At 38.9% G+C, this 13,922-nt stretch overlaps 1 long non-coding RNA gene across 1 annotated transcript; it reads left to right on the top strand.

The window, feature by feature from the left end:
- The first annotated feature begins 12,624 nt into the window (after positions 1-12,624).
- On the top strand, positions 12,625-13,922 carry LOC145430454 (uncharacterized). The gene is made up of 2 exons (XR_013911029.1): positions 12,625-13,160; positions 13,748-13,922. It is a non-coding gene; the product is annotated as an uncharacterized LOC145430454 (long non-coding RNA).

Genomic DNA, 13,922 nt, shown 5'->3' with positions numbered 1-13,922 from the left:
TAAGTCGAGCTACTCACTGAGACCCCTTTAGGCCATATCACAATATGGCTTCATGTATTTTATTGCTTAGCCTGTGTTACGAGCTTAGGAAAAATCTAGGCACATTTACAGAATTACAAAACATTACTGTGCAAAGCTCACGGTTCTCAAGTAGATTAATGAAATCACCAGACTGTGAAAGTTGGGTTGCCTGACTATAAGCGCAGGATCTTAAGCCATTTCTATTCGTTTTGCAGTTTTCAAATGAGTTTAAAGCTGTTGTTTAAAGCTTAACATCTTTTAAGCACCAAAGAGTCAGAAGAAGCACTTCCCAAAGTCTGACTTGCACAGATTCATTTGCTGTTATCAGCCTCCATTGCCAGTTGGCACAGCTGAGTGTTTTCCTTAGTCTTAGTTTCACTGCAGGTCCCAAAAGCTGCTGCTACCAAATCATAACCACGAACTTAGTTTTTACCTTATTTCAGATGTCGATGTTGAATGTCTTCATTACCAAACTGTATGACCTAAATTCTTCCCTTTTAAAGTCACCTCTTATTGCTGTAAAAATATGTCAGTAGATTTCAGCACATTGACCTTTTTTAATGGGACTTCACCCCCAAGGTCCCACCTAAAATTCCTACACAACCACGATACCGACTTATTTCTTTTCTTTTTTAATCTAATTTGCTATTTATTATTAATCTGCTGGGTTTTGCTCTTTGTAATTTACTTTTTCTTCCCTGGTGTGTAACCAACACCAGTTTTAGCTGCTATTTTCCATTTCTTGTTCATCTGCGTCTGGAAGCCAGCAGCACGCAGCGCAGTATTCCCAGCTCCTTCACTCAGCCTCTCACCACCCTGCTGGAAGTGTCTAAAAGTTGAACTGATTACGTCTAGCAATGCATGCTTTTAGAGCTATTTTAATCTGAACACAAACATTATTTCAGTTCCAACTATTCTTGAATCATGTGATATCGGTCTATTTATAGGGGGAGGAAACTATCTGCTGTGGATGTGGATGGAGTTGACAAGGGCCTGGCTGTTCACACACAAAACGGATGTGGTATCATTAAGTATCTCAGCCCAGCAGTAATTGATCCTGATGATAAGTATTGTCTGAGTTGTCAAAATCTGATAGAATGTATCCCTCTATGAATAAAAACTGTTAAACACATGCATGAGTCACTAACTTGTCCATTTATGATTCTGTTCAAATTCCTTGAGACAATCAGTTTTTCCATGCTGTTATTTTGAGATTTTCTATCTAAAAACTTCTGAAGGCATCCTGAAGTGTAATCGCAGCACTTTCAGGATGTCTTCCAATAAGATGTCTTCCAGCTCCGCTGAGGTACAGCAAGATTTCTCCATTTCTAACCACAGTAAACCTTCTTTCCAACTTAGATGAGAATGAAATGTGCACCTCTTGTCTCAGTAGCATTTACTTACAGGGGCTCTGTTTTTTTCTCTCTTTGACCCTTCAATTTAAATTTCAAAATACCGGGCCTTGGTGCGGCCCTTCAGTTCATGAAACGAGCCGTTTTAGCTAATTAAATGTCTGTCAGATCAGATGAGCAGATATTCTGCTTCATCGTCTTTTGGCTGCTCTCTTTCCTGTGAGGTCTTCCTCTTTCTGTCTTAACCGGTAGGTCCATCTTCAACATCCTTTGTCGGTATATCCACTATCCCTCTCCTGCACATGTCCAAACCATCTTAGCATCTCTAATCTTATCCATCCTGGTCACTCCCAATGAAATGTCTTCAGCTTGGATTCCTGTGTTTTTGTCAGTGCCACCGTCTCCAAACCATACATCACAGCTGGTCATGCTCTCATCTTGTAAACGTTCCCTTTCACTCTTGCTGTTGTCTTTATGTCACAAATCACCTGACACTCATCTCAGCCAACTCCAAACTGCCTACGCTCTCTTCTACTCATCTACCTTCACTATTTCTAGCTTCACTTTTCCACCTGCCCATCTCTAATTCACATACATAAATTCTGTCTCGCTTCTACTGATATTTCCTCCCTCTTCTCTCCAGTGCATACATCCACCTTTCCAGACTCATCCACCTGCTCCCTACTCTCACTACAGATCACAATGTTGCCTATGAACATCATAATCCACAGAGACCACTTCCTGACTCATCTTTTATTCAGGAAGAGTATAAGTCTATAAAAATCTAAAACAGAAAATGACCTGCTGAATCCAAGGAAGCATAGCTAACAGCAAGAACTTTGCTGGCTGTTACCACAGACAATCTGATGCAGGTATCATATCGAAACTGGAAAAAAGCTGGATTTGTGCATCTCTACTTTTCGTTACCTTTGAGACAATTGTTTTCTGATTGGCTGCCCTACACAAACAAAAGATTTAAACAGCAGATGGGAGGAGCTATGTATGTTTACAGCCACAGTTTACAGGGCCACAACTGGGCAGGGTGGAAACTGTTAAAAACACTCTTTATGACACTCTGTAAGCTTTGGACTTAAAGGAATTCTGTTTCAGTCACGCCATGTTTTATATAAATATTTTCCGTTGTGATAGTAAATGACAAAAAAATTAGCAAAGGCAATAGTTTTCATTAAGAAAAACCTAAAAACCCCTGTTTTGGTAAATGTTTCTACTTATTTCTTTAATTTATAGCTTACAAACAACAAGGACAATGACAGAACTGGCATAATAGTCGGAAAACATTAAGACTATATTAAGATTTGAAGAAAAAATTAGCGTACACAGATGTTTGCAGCCCAAAGCTGTAAGCTGTTGTGTGCAGAACATTTTCTATCTTCTGTCCAATGTAAAGGCTTAGTATTGCAATTGCAAATCAACTTTTGTAACCCCTGATGTCTTGCATGTTTAGAATTGCACATACAGCAATTATACCATGTTTTCGGTCTGGTTACTACCGTTTATGTCAGAACCGGTGCCATCATGGCACCGGACACCGGTACCCATCCCTACCTATGGGTATAAAGGAATCTGAGACTGCTTCTGTAAATTAGAATTTATAAAATTATGTAATTGGTGAAAATCTATATTTAAAATAAGATGACTTTTTTGTGGTTTTTAAGCAGCTGGTGATTTCAATATACTCTCATGTGTCAAGAGTACCTGATTCTGAGAAAACATGCTCACTGACACTAATGACAAACTCTGAAAAGCTTCATATAGACACATTTTTCTCTTGATCCTGTTGGAATATGAATAAGCTCCTCTGCATCAGGGTCATTCAGAGTAAAGTCTGCCTTCGTTTATTCATCTTTATTTCTGTCTCCATTTTATTTTTATGCAGTCTTCATCCTCTAAATGTTGCAATTTTCTCTTTTTTCCGACTTAATTTATGTCTAATTACTTCTCATTGTTGGGAGCTTTTTTTTAAAAGCTTCCCAGGGTTTCTTTGAATTCTTAATTCCCTCTTTTTCCTTTTTAGTAATTTTACTTTCTAAAAGTCAAACACCAAAGTTAGCCTCACTGATGTGAATTGTGGAGGTGGTGGGACTTCAAAGAACTGTTGTTCCCATGGGTGGTGTTTGGGTGGGTAACCAGAGGATGCAAGTTCAGACAAGGTTTAAAGAGTGGCTGCTTTATATTTTATTTTTCCATCTTTGGGACCACTGTTTTCATGCACTTCACTTTTGTGTGGGCATTACTGTGATGCTCTTTTCATCTGATTTATAGCTGAAGTTTCTGTAGGTGGTGCTTGCTACATTACAGAGCCTGTTGTGCAAGAATATTTAGTACGAGTATGCAAATGTGTCTCTCTCTGCTAACAAGGCATCATAGAGCATGAAGAATTAGTAATGGTTTTTAGTCTACTAGAGTAGTACATTAAATTCTTTTTATTTTTATTTTCAAAGAATTGCCCCACTTACCTTTAGTGGTTTCTAGTGATGCAGATTTTTTTTTGCCAAGGTTAACAGTTATATATGTGCCAAGAATCTGTTTTGCCTTGACCCCAATACACTGAAGCTGAACAGGATTCTTGCTGAAAAATAAGCAGTGAAAAATTTGTCTTGTCTGTGCTGCGATTTCTCAATTATGTTGAAATGCAATCACTAGCTGGATTGCAATCAGAGGCAGTGTTTGTTTTTGAAGGAATGGAGCGCTTCACAGTGCAGTGTAGCAGACAGGAGGTGCTTGTGGTGGATGTAGGGAACTGAAATTGGAATTTAACAACCAAACACACCTTTGTCTTCAGTGTGTCTTTAGCAGCTTTGCAAATGTAACCGGTGTGATTCTGCGTTGTGTCTGATAAAAAAGGTATAAGAAAGAAAGACCTCCAAGTAAATAATTTGCCCACTCCAGCTCCTCTCCCACAAGGGAATTGTAGAAAAAGGGGTGGCATTTATTTTTACATTAAACATAAAATATGCATTTACACGTAACATATTTGACATAAGATAAAACAAAAACAACAACATGAAATCTGACATACCTGATAAAAAAGGTAAAAGAAAGACCTCCAAGTAAATAATTTGCCCACTCCAGCTCCTAGACCAAATACAAACAGTGGGTAAGAGGGTTAGCTCAACCCACCACAGCTCCCAAGCTAGCAAGGAGTATATATTCATGCTAGCATTTATGGCGCCTAAAACACATTTATGATACACACATACTACACACTTATAACATCTTACAAAAACAGGCTTAATAATGACAAAAACTGAACTAACATCGCAATAATAAACATCAGGGTGGCTAAATATGAATTATGTGTGTTTTAAGATATTGGAAAGAAATGACACCCACCTCTCCCACAGGGGAATTGTAGAAAAAGGGGAGAGGCAAAAGGGGTACACTGTATTTATAGTATTGCACCAAAGAAGAAGAAGAAAAGAATGAGGAGGGGCTCTAACTGATAATGAACACAACTACAGGCTTGGAGGTCCTAAAAGTCAAGTATAAAAGGAGCAGTTTGGGGGTTTAGAACACATTTTGTGTAATTATAACAATGTGATTTATGACCCTGTTACACAAAGTCACAGGTGTGTATTGCCAAAGCAATGGCAGTGGTGATAAGTCAGCATGGAAGTGTATGCTTCTTTTTCGTAGCTAAAGCCAAAAAGGTTTGCATAATATAGCTAAATAAACATGGATGGTAACGTTACCCAACAGAATATTTCAAATCAGATCAATACGAACTGTTTGCTGTGATAGCAGGTTTCTGTAATACCCTTCTGAAATATTGTACAGCCAGAGATTAATGTATGATTCCATGCAGAGAGGTCTATTAACACATCGTGAGTAAGAAAGGTGACTGAAGAAATAATCAATGCATTATGGGAATCCCCCCGCAGCGTACACCTATTGCAGCATATCTAAGGGAGGATTCAGGGTCACCTGATCCAGCCCTAACTATAAAAAACTTAGTGACCACTAAATAAATGTGGTTTTCTTTCCACAATAATTAGTTAACGCAACAAAACACACCTTGCAGCTTTACATGTATTTTAAAACTGGGTTTATGGAAACCTGGAATGTAATTGTGACTGTCTCTAAAGCACTTTGGGTCAACTTGTGTTTTTTAAATGAGATGTAGGCTAGACATTCAGCCATAGTGCTTAATGTTTAGGGCAGGGGTCGGTAACCTGCGGCTCCGGAGCGCATGCAGCTCTTTAGTCCTTATAGTGCAGCTCCGTGTGGTTTGGGAAAATAAATTAGAAGTATTTAGCTGAGTTCCTTTTTAACTTGTAGTTCTAAATTGGAAGATTATTGTGATATTGAAATATAAAATAAAATTATATTATATTATTTTTTCATCGCTCAAAATAAGCGTCACACTCGCGGAAGCCGGTATACCCGCCGAAGCGCCATGCATTTATCGAGACTTTCAACCCCAGGTAGGCCAATTATGGATCTTCAGATCCACATTATGTCAGCAGCTGTTCTCCACCGTGAACTATGTTAAAAACGAACACCGCTCACGCCTCACAGATGACAGCTTACAATCCTGTGTAAAGATGAAAGTGACTTCGTACAGCCCTGATTTGCAGACGCTGTGCACAGAGGATCAGGAGCGGAAGTTGCATTGTAAACATACCATGGCAGACCCACTGCTTTTCAGCATCTCTTTATTGACCACTTTTCATACACGGTTGCTGTACGCATACAGCCGGCTGTAGCTTTTCAGCTCACAGCCCGACACACACCAACACAACAGCAGAGAGAGCACTGACGTTAAGGCGGCGAGGCGAGATTGCGGGTGCCGCTCAGGTGCATCCACCTCCCCTGCAGCGGCATTGCAGACGATGCCCCGCCACACACAATAACCAGGTAAAATACATATTTAGGCAGAATTTTGCAAATATCTATTTTTCATCTTTTAGCAGCATAGTGCTTTTTTTCCAATTATTTTTTTAAAAGTCTGGTCAAGGCTCCAAAAGCCCAAAGGCGATATAACAGTTTTTGTTTGCTACATGGATCATTTTAGTTCAGCTGGGTGTCTTTCCTTTTGTTATATTTCTTTAAGAGTTCAAAATGTGTTAATTACATAAATAAAATGTAATTTGTCTGTAGCACTTTATGGATTTCATAAGCAACACACCTTAGTTGTTCACACAAAGCATAAAAGTAAAAAACTATATATACAGTGTTATCTTCATTTTAGATGTCAAAAAGTATTTGCAGCTCCCAGTGTTTTCTTTTGCGTGGAAACCGGGTCCAAGTGGCTCTTTGGGTCTTAAAGGTTGCTGACCCCTGCCTTAGCGTATATTTTTTCATTTCCAAGAAAATAACTACCCAATTAACTGGGCTACATAGAAAAACGTATTGATCCTAACGCACTACTATCAATTCAATACTAATACCAGCATTGGTATCGATACGTGGATTGATCCACCCACCTCTAATGTCCAGACACAGAGCCAGTCATTGCACTGATCATATATTAACTTCTGGTTCTAGAAAACCGCAAAAGCAATAGTTTGTTGTGTTCCAAAGCACCATACTGTCGCCTTTAAATCGTAATTACATTTTAACACCAAGCACGCACTGGAAACAATATTAACCACAGACTTTATTTGTTCTCTGCAGTCACTGTTTTAAGAACATATATCTTTAAAAGACAAAGTACAATTTACAACATATTAAAAAGTTCATTTGTATTTACAGTTATCTTGGTATTTAAGCATTACACATTTAGCTTTACGTTTAGCCATGCTCTCTAACCACACTGGCATTTTACTTTGGAAAAGGTACAGCAGAACAAGTGGAGAAGTGAACATCCTGAAAGCGTTCATAAGGATGTGGGTGGATGGCAGCATAAGCAAGGCTGACAGGACATGGTTTGGCACCGGTTGCTGCCAGATGGGCTTGACAGCATGAACGTCAAGCTAACATTCAACCTGCCAAGGCCTATCTCAGCACCTCACCAAATATCCTGTCCTTCTGGAAGGCCCTGGGCCATGTACAAGCCCACCGCAGGTATATAGGCTTTTCTATGCTGTTACTAAACAAGTGGGAGAAAAAGACACGAAAAAATATGCTGACCTGAGTGAGACCACATAGAAAGGCACATAGGCATGTGCATATACACATACATTAATCAGGCCCAACATTAAAAAAAACCTGCCTAGCACTTGTAAGACTTTATGCTGGCAAAACAACTCTGACTCATGCTCTGTCATGAGCCCTTGGGAGATGTGTGTGTGTGGCATTGGCAGCTGATGAATTTGTCTTTTGGAGTGGGGCATCCATGTGCTGGGCTCGTTCAGGGCCATCCTATGGATACTCAATTGGATTGGAATATGTGGAGTATGTAGGCGGTTTCAGCTCCTCTTACTCTCAAGCCGTTCCTGTGTTTATTGGTGGTGGGTCATATTGTACGACAGGGAGACACAGTTGCCAGTCGACCATTAGCAAGGAAAGGTGTGTAGTCTATGTCATAATATACAGATAAAGGATCTTCAGGTAGAATGTTGCAGTTTTGTGGAGATGACCAGTGTTATCACCAGTTAATTTAATCACTGGTGGTTCATTGGTGTCCAATCCACATTAAAAGTCTCATGACTGCCATTCATTCAGCAGACAATGCTAACGTTTACCTAATAATTTGTGGATGGTAATTATCAATTAAAAAGCTTGGCCTACAGTCAAAAGGGTGATATGTTACCATATCAATTATACCTTTTTTCAATCTATTTTGAGCTAGTTCTAAACTGCTATTAGGATGCTGTGTTGTTTTAGGGATCATGGATGTAACCCTAACCCTAAAGCCACTATAATCCTATAAGCCACTATGATGTGTGTCAGTGAGAATGAGTATTATCTTTCTTACCTGATTGCCTACAGTTGGTCTACAGTTGGACGGTTGGAGTTAGGGTTTAGGGTTGGCACTGTCAACTGTATTGATTTAGACCACTGAGGGTTAGTAGCTCCATTGGTTTTATACATAAAATATATATTTAAAAAGAGTTCTTTGTTAGACTATAGAGAAATGTGAAATCATTAAAAAATGACTTACATGCCTCCTTTAAACATCTTGCTAAACATCTTATCTGATACATTACATGAAATTGGGAATTGCTTAACTTTTGGTTCCCAACCCTAAACTGAAGAAAAAACAGTCTGCAAAGGTCTGTAAAAACACTGCCATGCGCTGGATCAGCTGTGCAGCAACACATGGAAGCAACATTTCCCACTTTTTTTTAACCACTTATCTCTTTGTTCATCTCACCTCCTGATATACAATCATCGGCTCCACTGACCCATAAGGGATCTCGGTCTGTGTGTGTGCATAGTGGGTGGTTTTATGTGTGTGTGCCTGTGTGGGTATGTGTGTCTCTTCGTGCCTATCTTCGGCACAAAGCTCCTCATTGTTGCAGAGCGTGAACGGGTGACGACAGCGCAGCGGACAGTAGCATGTAAGATCTTTCTATAGCTCTCATCCATTCGTCCCCCGCCTCCAGCTCCCACCCTTTTTTCTTTTTCTCCCCATGTCTGTTGAAACACTCATACTGTTCCTTTATTGAAGGATTCTGTTATTAGACTGAGCGTCTTCCTCAAATAGAAACAACAATGTGCACCACACAAATAAGGTAACGGCACCTTGGCTGCCTGTGCCTTTCTCAAGTGACTTATCTCCAGATTATGTGATTACCTTTCTACATAAAGGCTTCTCTCTGACTGTGATACAAAAACAGACTTGGCAGTGTCTGAGGGGATCTGGTGTAACAAGTATCAGACAAGGCCCATTAACCTCCTAGGACCCTGTGTCCACATATGTGGACATCACATTTTGGGTTATTTAGACTAAAATACTCAATTTTGCTCTACATGGGCCTGATATCCACTTACGAGGACATTATACTGCTTCTGTTCTATCAAACTTTTAAACAAATATCCTCATATGTGGCTTATATTTTTCTTAAAAACAAAAATAAGTTTTAAAAAAAATCTGGTAATTCTTTGTTTTTTCATTCATCCGGCCCCAATATGCCCAAATATCAAAGAGAAATTAAAAATGCATGTCATGAAAGAGTTCAGGTCTTAGGAGGTTAACATGGTGATTTTTCTTTTTTTCATTTTTTGGTTGTAGAATGGGTTTTCTTGTCTTTTTCAACACCTGGGGGTTGTTTATTAGCTTGGTTGCCTTACCTTCTGGCTAGATAAATGTCTGCTTATCTAGATATTATCTCTCTAACAAAAACAGAATCAAAAAACAGAAAGCAAACAAATAGGCAAATAGGATACCTGTTTCCTGCCTTAGTAAAAAGCCTTACTGAATAAAAAATGAACTGTTTTATAAATCTAAGCTAAGAAGTTTTTTTTATACATGGTGAGCTCATTGGCTAATGAATTCTCAATTGCAAGTTGTTAGCCAATGAGCATCCAGTTTTGAAATCAGACCATTTCTTTTTAAAATAATTCCACAAAAAAAACAAATGCACTAATTATGCGTTAATTCATGAAAGCTATCTATGATCGTTACATGTGGCAAAACTATTCACAAACTTTGAATAATATTTAAACAACTAACAGTTGCTCATTGCTAGCAACGGTTACAATTGAAAGCCATTAAACACCGAAAGCATTGGTCTTTGAAATAATTAAGTTGACATCAAGCGAAGGCAGCAGCAGGCAGATCCAGGAGTTAAAGCTGTATCATGACTTTATTATCATTTTACTATTTTCATTGCATTATATAATCAGGTGATGTACATGTTTGAAGCTGCAAGTGCACTTGTTGCCAAGCGCAGTGGTCTGATTGGCCAGATCTATTTATTTGCTTACTATTTATTAACTTAGTGCTAAGAGCTGCATGGACACAAAGCAACATATCATAGCAAAGAACACACAGGAGCCAATAATCATTCATTAATAATGACTTGTGTTTTGTCATGCTACTTTCAGAGTCTTCTTGCTGGTGTGCAAGAAGATAAAGAAGATAAAACACCCTTTGATAGAAACTTAGCCACCATTAATGCTATTCACCTCAACGGTTGTTCCTGCAACTAAAAATGTTTGGATGTGAAGGTGAAAAGGCCTCCTTCTTATTAAACACAAGGATCTTCAGGCTTTTTTGTCGCAAACGGCACACAAGGAGCACATGCTCTCAAGGCCAGATTTTTAAACATACACACACATCTTTGCCTGTTTTGTGAATGAAAGTGTGGGATTTCATCCATTTGCTGTTCTCATTTTTGTTATTTTAGTGTCATTTCAGGGTGAGTGATGGTGACAAACAGCTATGGCCTGCAGCCCGCGGTGCAGCTCAATGCTTTTGACGTCACTCCTATTAATGAGTTAGTGAGGGAGCACGGATTCAGTATTCAGCCAGCCAGTTTCAGTTTGAATATTAAATGCTGTGACTCTACTATTTTTATAGGCCCTTATTAATAGGAAATTTGCAGTTAAATTCACCCAATGAGAGTTAATCTGCCTCCAAAGGAACTGTGCCCATGAGATACCGACCAAAATTGGGCTAGGGCTAATTACAGCAGATTGGAACATTTCAGCGCCTTGAGAAAGCAGATAACTATGGAATATACAAATCAGTGCACACACACACACACACACACACGGACATTGATAAAGTAGCAATCTATTATGTAACAAAGGCTATTCGTAGGGAAACTTGCTAACAATTGGCTCCTGTGCAATGTTCCCTCTAAGCTGCGCGCGTGCGCAATTGTGCACTGCTGGCACGGTAATAATTCTGTTTTGCAGTGTTAGTCAGTAAGTGACTGGCTGCTCCGTATGGGATTACAACGATGCCACCTTATCCCATAGTCCAGCCAATGATGCGATCCACATTCGTATATACACAGCTAGTCAGTGTCGTTGACAGGCTATGACAGCATCCTTATGTGCGGACACCGGTGTTTTAGCTAGCTAGTTTAGCTAGGTGTTTTAGTTAGCTAGCGTGGCTGATGTGGAGTGAAGCCACGTTAATGACAACATGTACAACCATTGGAGATGTGAGCAGGACAGACGAAACAATTGACGGAAAACGTGTGGACTTTATACCAGTTTTTAAATTGTGTTGATGGGCCACGTAAAACCAGAGTTATGATAAAAATATATGCAATGTTTGGTTTTTTTCCTGAATACTATCGTTACTGTGGGAAGAAATGGTAAAAACGCCATTTTATAAGGAAAGTGCTCAAAAGCACTCTCCACCTGTGAGCAAAAACAAAACCAAAAACCCCCACCCTTTCCTATTGGTCAAAAAATGTACCATGTCGACCAATCAAAAAATGATATGCAACGTGGCATTTAGTTGTTTAGGAATGGGGAAGTTTTAGGAGTGACGGCGGTGTTTTGAGATGTGAGAGATTTTCAACGTTTAGCGCAAATCTTGTGTAGTCAGTGTGTAGTGTAGTCAATAGTTTTGTTGTGTGTGTCAGAACAATGAGGCGACTACTGAGTGCTACAGACAGGGCTGGACTGGGACAAAAAATCTGCCCGGGCATTTTGACTAGTGACCGGCCCACCATGGTATTATAGGAAAAGCCATAAGGTCTTTATAATAAACTTAAACCTACACCATCCTCCCTATTCTGGTATTCTAAACAGAACTTAGTAAAAATATAAAACAACCTAATTTATAATTACATATACCTAACAAATAGGGTTGCCAACTCCCAGCAAAAAAGAAAAGAAAAAAAAATAGGGAACCATTCCCGTACCCTCTGCCTCAAGATGCTTAATTGACAAAACCGATTTTAATTTAATACACGTATAAAACAAATGCACGGAAATTATTTTTCTCCAGTAATTAAATAGATTCAACATCTTTCTTCTACAGAATTGCAGACTGCACAGATGGTACCTTCCCAAAGGAAAGAATACTATAACTTACTAGGGTATATACTAACTAGACTTAATATTTACTGAATACAGTAATGGATTTCTATACATTTTACAACAGATGAAAACTTTCGTTGTAAGATTCAGATAATTATGTATTAAAAGCTAGACATTTTAAATGAGAATAAGAAAGAAGAGTATTTCTTTGTGCCCCCCTCTCCCTGTTAATGCCCTACCTGGCCCCCTGGCAACACTTTGCTAGACCCGCCCCTGCACAGTTAGCAGCTGTCAGCTACTTAGAAAAGGATCCTGGTGTTATTTGTCTTTCAGAAACAGTTCATAACTTCCCTTCAATTCATTCATGTCACCTAAAATGTAAACCTGTTTCTCCATCACCTGTTCAGCTCTGATGATTCAGTAAGGACGTCTCCTGGTTTCATCTTCATGTTTCCCTCTCATCAGATATACAAACCAATATCATGACCTGGAGCTGTGGCTCCAGCAAACATTAGCTGATACTAGAAAGTAATATTAAATAAAGTCAATCAAGCTTAAACGTGCTTAAGTGTTGTTTAGCGCAACCTCCGCTGCACAGCAAATTCAAAAGTGTTAAATGTTTTGGTGTTAATAGTCTTCTTGCAAAAGTAGAGTTAATTTTATTCTAAGCAGAGTCACATTCTTTTAATGTAACTCTGAGGTGTAAAATGATAGTAGTTAAAATCGAGTGTTAAAAATGAGTGTTTCTCTGTCAAATCTGGAGGTGTTACAATGGAAACATTAACTCTTGACCTCTTAACTCTGAACTCCTAGACGGGCTATGACACCAATAGAGTAAATTCACAGACTCCGCCCCCAGCACGGCTCCAATCGAAGCTGAAGTGAAGCCGTTTCAGAACATTTTGCTCTACATATTTGAGTTGTTTGCCATGCTTGGTAAGTCATGTTTTCAAAGATTGTTTCAATTATTATTATGAGCTTTTACTTCTGTGGCTCTTTAGAGTTGAGACAAAGCTGTGTGAAAGGCATTAGCCATGTTGCTCGGTGATAGCATAATATTCTGTTTTAGCTAGCTGAAAGGTATTGTTTGCGGGCAAATACCACAGCCTTGAAAAAAAGCTTGCATGTGAATTTTCAGTCAAACTTTTGGTCAAATACACCTAAAACAATGTCTAGAATGTGAAATGTTGGTATAATGGTGCTACTTGAAGCCTGAAAACGATCGCCCATAAAAAAAGCGAGCAAACAGCAGTAGCAGGGGTCCTGACTGGATTCTACGTTAGCATAGATCCCTCCAGAGTTTTGTGCACACGGTTTAGGTAAAAATTAAAAAGGTTGAGGTTTTACATTTAGTTCAGTATTACCTGTTGCCTGTGTCTTTGTCTTTTGGGAAAATACTTTACACAAGTAATGGCTCAAAGAGGATTCCTTTTTTTTTTTTTTTTTTACTGTGCTGCAATTGTTTACTGGATTATTTGTGCCATTAATTAGTATCAACTAATTTTTATTCAATCTCCACACAGGATATGCTTGTGAAGATGGAATATGAGGGAGAGCAGAAGTGCGTTGAAGTTCCACAAAGGGATGAATGAAGGACATGCATATTGTATTGAAGAAATAAGTGATGAGAACGCTGTTATTTGCATTTACCATGTCAGACCTTTTGATAAACAAAATTCTAATGAAAGTGAGAACATG

The sequence above is a fragment of the Astatotilapia calliptera genome, chromosome 8 (assembly GCF_964374335.1).
Source record: "Astatotilapia calliptera chromosome 8, fAstCal68.1, whole genome shotgun sequence".
NCBI classification, from domain to species: domain Eukaryota; kingdom Metazoa; phylum Chordata; class Actinopteri; order Cichliformes; family Cichlidae; genus Astatotilapia; species Astatotilapia calliptera.
Note: the sequence above shows the minus strand (reverse complement) of the source record. Positions and strands in the feature narration are given on the sequence as shown.